Below are 6,163 nucleotides of genomic sequence, written 5' to 3' on the forward strand. Positions count from 1 at the left end.
TCGACACAACGCACGAACCCCCCCCCCCCCTCTTCCCCTGTTTCCATCCTATTCCCACTCGCCATGTGAAGGCCGACATAGCAGTTCTGAACTGCTAGTTTCCGTGCCAGCATTAATACTTTGTTTTTGTGATTTTCATTCCAGTTTTCAACATCACTGTGACTTCGTTGAATTTTATTCTTTGCCGCCAAGCCCCCTCTCCCCCCTTTGCCTGATTTTCTGGCTCGGCCCCGTGCTGTCGGCTTCATGCAACTCGGCCCTACACTCAAAAGGTTGCTAACGGCGGATTTGAACTCATACCTTCATAGCGATTAAGTCCCTCTACTTCGCAAATATTTATCTTTTCGAAAGTGCAAGACGTCGTAATGAAGGGTTGGCTCATTTCAGCCAGATTTTGCCTTTTGCTGCTGCCCTGCCCCACTGGTGTGAAGCGAGCTTTGTCTTCTTTAAGTTTCCGCGCAGTTGTTTATCTTCTTTTGAGATGCTGTGACGTCGAGCAGAACCCAGGACCGGACTCTGTGAGCTCGGACAATGAAGGCCAGCTTCGTTCTACTCACTGACGGTGAACTGATTATTCACGTACTTAATAGCCAAATAAAAAAATGAAACAAAATAACAGTTTTGTTGATGCGCAGACAGCTTTAACCGACTCTTTCGCGGAGTTCAAGAATAGTCTCAATTCATTAGAAGCTTCCGTCACTCGCCTTGCCGGTTTCGGTGAAAAAATTCCGTCACTCGAATCAACTATCACGAAGGTTCAAGACGATGTTACCTTCGTCTCTCGAAAACTGCAGCCGGTGAAATAACATCATTATTCACGGCCTAAACGAACAACAGAACGAATCTCTGGAAGTGTGGTTAACACATTTTTTAAGGAAACCTTAAAAATTAGTGTGTCAGGAGTAGAAAGATGTCAGCGGTTAGGAGGTAAAAAACAGAACAAAATTCGCCCCCAAATTTTGAAGCCCGTCGATTTTTGCGAAAAACTCCTAATATTTAAGAACTGCTTTAAACTGAAGAACACAGACATGTATATTACCGAAGACGTCTCCCAGAATGTTCGTGAAGTCAGAAAGAAACTTTAGGAAAGGACAAATGAAAACCGCAAGCGGAAAGAGAACATAAAGCTGGTTTTTGATAAGGTGTCTGTGAATAAAAGTAGGTATCTCTGGGACAACGAAACAAATGATAAGTTGCCTGTTCGAAAACGATCAGCCATATTGCAACCTTCCGCATCCGCTTCTATAAAGCTACTAAATGTGAACTGCCGTAGTATTGTAAACAAGACTTCACTTAGAACATCTGATATCGTTACATGATCCGGACATTGTAGCACTGACATAGAGCGGGCTTCACCAGGGAATCCACGATAGCAAATTTGGTACCCCCGACTATCGGGCTTATCGCAAAGATACTGATTCCAGGGAAGGCGGTGTGGTGTTACTCTTTAAAAATAACATACAAATTGCTAGAATGGCCGACCCCACTGGTGTTGAGGCCTTATTTTGTAAGATGTGTCGCGACGCAAAGTGCTTGGTCATTGGTGTTGTTTACAGACACCCTGGCACCACAACTGATGCCTGGCAGAATATAAAGGAATACATTGGTCTTCAGATAGCGAAAGACACAAAACTTGTTCTAGATCTGTGGTGACTTCAACCTACCTGGTATTGAATGGCCCACCTTCTCTTCTGGTACACATAATAGTTTTAACAACGAGAAGTTGATTGATATTGCATTTCGATTTGATTTGGTAAACTAGTTCATGAGCACACACGTTTCACGGAGAGAGCAAATCAGTACTCGACCATGTTTTTGTTCGGTCCAATATTGACGGTGACCATGAGTGTGAGGTACTGGATGGTCATTCAGATCATAAGTGTGTCTTAGCTCAATTTCGTTTCTTCCTTCCAAAGACAAGGTTGAAAATGACTCGTGTACCAATTTATTCTGCTGCTAACGATGTTTGTATACTAGTCAGTTTGGAGACTGTATGATCGCTTTTTGAGTAGTTCTATGGATACTATGTGCGACGCTAACTCTATCTGGGTGAAATTTAGGCCAACGCATGCATTGACCTCAACGTTCCCTTCCGGTATCGCCAGCAAATCCCTCAAATCCACGCATCACCCAAGACATCATTCATTTAAAAAGGATAATCAAGCGCCTCAACAAACAATTCAAAATAAATCGTAATACGAAGCTAAAGGAAGAAATTTCCTTGTAAACTACAAGATTTAATGCAATCAGAGCAGCGTACATTCTACACTGTCCGCTTGAGTAGCACGATTAAAAATCGCCCTTCAAATTTTGGCAAAGTATAACCCCTAAACACTCGGAAACTAGCACTTTCGTAATAGATAACATCCGTACCTCAAATTCTACAACAATCACGAATTCATTGAAAGAGAATTGATTGATTGATTGATTGTAGGGTTTAACGCACCGACGCAACGCAGGCGATGAGGCGCGGCGTAGTGGAGGGCTCCGGGTTAATTTTGACCACCTGGGAATCTTTAACGTGCACGGATATCTCGTACACAAGGGCGTTTTTGCTTTTCGCCTCCATCAGAAAAGTTGCCGCCGCGGCCGGGAATCGAATTCGCGACCTCGTGTTGAACCAAAATTTCAATTCCGTATTTACAGTTGACGGCGTAACTACCCCACCTTTCGATAAATATAGAATGCTGCCGTCTCTTGAGGATTTTATAAATACCGAACCCGGTATACCTAATCTATTCCTTAACTTAGATGAAAAATATCTCCTGGACCTGATGATATACCCAATGCATTTCTAAAACAATACGCGGTGTGTTGCGCCAAATTCCTTATTATTATTTTTAATTTGTCTCTTTCAACTGGAGTCCTACTAGAAAATCAGAAAATGTCCAAAATAAAGCCCCTATTTAAACAAGGGGATAAACAGTCAGTTACGAATTACCGTCCTATAGCTTTAACCAGCACTTGTTGTAAATTATTAGAACATTTCATTCACAAACACATATCTACTTTCTTAACAACGCATTCGATTCTCTTTTCAGCACATGCTTTTAGGCGCGCCTTTTCCACTGTGACCCAACTTGTCGAAGCCGTGCATGACTTTGCCGTGGCTATGAATGACCGTAAATAAACAGACGTATTATTTATAGATTTCGCGAAAGCGTTCCACAAGATATCTTATGTAACGCGAATGATCAAACTACGTGCCATTCTTAAAAATGATAAACTTTGCAGTTGGATTCAATAATACCTTACTTCACGTTACCAAAATGTCATCTTCAGCGACACTCCTAAAATAGTACCTGTCACTTCGGGTATACCCCAGGGTTTGGTTCTGGGTACGTTAATATTTCGTCTTTATGTTAACGACATTGTCGGCAAACATGACATGAAAATTAGGTTGTACGCTGATGATTGTCGGATTTATTCTACTGTGGACTCTTTGGAAGATCAGTTTAACCTTAATTTAAAGCTGAACCATGTAATTCAGCGGTGCAACAAATGGCAGATGTCTGTTAATATAAAAAGTGCTGTTATGTCAATCACAAACAAGAAGCAACCGCTTCTTTTTAATTACACAGCCAATAATAACGTGCTAACGCGGGTAACTGAGTATAAATATCTTGGCGGACATATATCTAACAACTTTCACTGGGATAAACACATTGCACACGTTGCTAATCAATCAATGTATAAACTTCACTACTTGAAAGAGGTCTCTCAGAAATGCTCCAGCAAGCAGAAAATTACTAGCCTATAAGAGCATCGTCTTACCCATTCTCGATCATGCAAATGTAATTTGGGAACCTTTCACGGCGGCTAACTTATCTAACTTAAATTGTGTACAAAATAAAGCAGTCCGTTTTATTTTTAATTGATTAATTTATTTGGGATTAATTTTTAATCCCAACTGACAGTCAAGGCTGGTTTATTTAACACTGCGGACGGAAATAAATTACACGGCCTACGACTTCTTTTTAAAATTGTGAAGAACCTTCTCAAAAGCAATACTCATCAATACTTAACGTATTTTTCTTCAGGACATTCGTCCCCCCACCATCACTCGCTGAACTTAACCCCATTACAGCCGAAAAACAATGCCTCTAAGTACTGTTTTTTTTTTCTCAAAAACAGTGAACGAATGAAATAATCTTGAAAGTCATATTGTCCAAAAGACTGATATTAAAAAATTTGAAATCCTACTTGAGTTTTAAACTTTTCTTGCTCTTTGTTCACAATTGATATGTGCATAACTTGTTCTGGTTCTCGGAGTATATTGTGTGCGTCGGGCATTGATGTGTACTCTCCTTTCTGCACTGTGTGTTGTCCAATGCGTGTATCGGTTTCTTTTTTTTTGTGCCCTCCGCCAGATCTTATCCACGCGCCACTGTGAATTAGCAATCGGTTCATTCTTGTCTTTCGCTTATGTTATGCTTTCTTTTCGTCTGTTTTATTGTGAAATGTATCACACTCGTCTTTGCACCCTGCTACGACCCCTTAACTGACGTCAGCAGTATGATAAATAAATATTAATAATAAATTTTTATTCTTGTGTTCACCGTTCTTTTCCGGACTTCTTCATTTAGCATTCCTTTTTTGGAGGATATGTATCAGATACCAGTAAACTCTTGCAAAATGTTTACTTTTTCTATTTGTTGAATTTTTCGGTGTTTAATATTCTATTCGTATGAGGTCGCGAGTTCGATTCTCGGCCCCGGAGGCCGCTTTTCTGATGGAGGCGAAAAGCAAAAACGCCTGTGTGTACAAGATTTCGGCGCACGTTAAAGATCCCCAGGTGGTCAAAATTGATCCGGGGCCCTCCACTACGGCACGCCTCATCGCCTGCGTTGCGTCGGCGCGTTAAACACTACAATCAAGATCAAATCAATATTCTGTTCGTAGTCCAGGGTTCGAAGGAAGTCCGTCGGGCCAGGTGGTGAGTTCATAACAAAGTTGCGGTCAAGCTGCCAATGGAAAAATTTGACGTTTCGGACCCTATGCGGAATCCTTGATAATAATGGGGTGAGGCAAGACGTCGTCGCAGTTTTTATGCTTTCAAAATGGGATGTAATGATTGTGCGTAGATAACGCGCATGTTGCTCTTTGCCCTATCGATGGTATCTGATGTCGTTTGTATAACAAGCGATTCAACGGGAAGTATGGTCGTCGTGTTTCTTTCTTTTGCGATGATTGTGGCATTGTCCCTGTCACTGTTGTGATCATAAGATTCGAAGTGTTCAGCGTGTGCATTCGCTATGATGTTGCTTTTGTGTCATCTCGCTGCTGTTCCGTGAGGGGTCCCGGGAGCGTTCCTGTTTACCGACGTACACGCATTCGAAGTCGCTATACCGGATTTTGTATACGACACCTGGGAGCTTGTCATTCGTGTTCATTTGCTTGCCGCGAAGTTTTGCGCAGGGAACGTAGGCAATCCGCAAGTGATACTTGGAAAATACCCTGGTTAGGGCTTCGATGACGCCTACGACGTAAAGATTGCCGCCTGGGAGTGAAAGGTTCAGCTTGGTGCAGTGTCCTCGCGAGACCGGATATCTGATGCTGCATTTTCTTGGTGAAGCCCCTCGGAACCCGTTCTGAGATTATTCTTGTTGTACCACTTTTAGTTATCTTGTTATTTGTTCTACTACGGTGCAGATGCGATTGACGAGGGTTACAAAAGAGGAAAAAAACAGTTGATTTCAGGCAAATAGAGCGGGAGGGGGCGACGTTAAGGTGCTGGCCTGTGCAGGTCGCCTTCCTGTACACCTAAAAGAAAGGGAACAAAGCTGTTTTCTTCTTCTTCAACAGTGAAATGGATACTGGGTTCCAAGAAATTGAACCAAGTGCAGAAATATTGTGACGTCATTCTTGCGGAGAACGCAAAAGTAATCGTCCACGTAACGATGGAAAACTTTAGGGGCGGGCGTGAGAGAATCCAGGGCTTTTTCTTCTATTGCCTCGATTACAAAGTTAGCAGTAGCTACCCAAATTGAAGCTCCCATCGAAGCGCCGTGGGCCTGCTTGTAGAACTTACCGCAGTACTTGAAGTACGTGTTGCTCAAACAGAACTGAAGTAGCTTGCAAACCTCAGGCACGTCAAAGGGGGTGCAAAAGTGGAGCACGCTTCAAAACATCCTGCCATGGGGTCACAGCAAGGTTGATGGGG

General features: G+C 42.4%; 1 pseudogene; it reads left to right on the top strand.

The window, feature by feature from the left end:
• The first annotated feature begins 365 nt into the window (after nucleotides 1-365).
• On the top strand, nucleotides 366-1,319 carry LOC144175507 (uncharacterized; annotated as a pseudogene).
• Nucleotides 1,320-6,163: the final 4,844 nt, after the last annotated feature.

This window comes from Haemaphysalis longicornis, unplaced genomic scaffold (genome assembly GCF_048455015.1).
Source record: "Haemaphysalis longicornis isolate Haplotype H1 unplaced genomic scaffold, Haemaphysalis longicornis Haplotype H1 scaffold_3, whole genome shotgun sequence".
NCBI classification, from domain to species: domain Eukaryota; kingdom Metazoa; phylum Arthropoda; class Arachnida; order Ixodida; family Ixodidae; genus Haemaphysalis; species Haemaphysalis longicornis.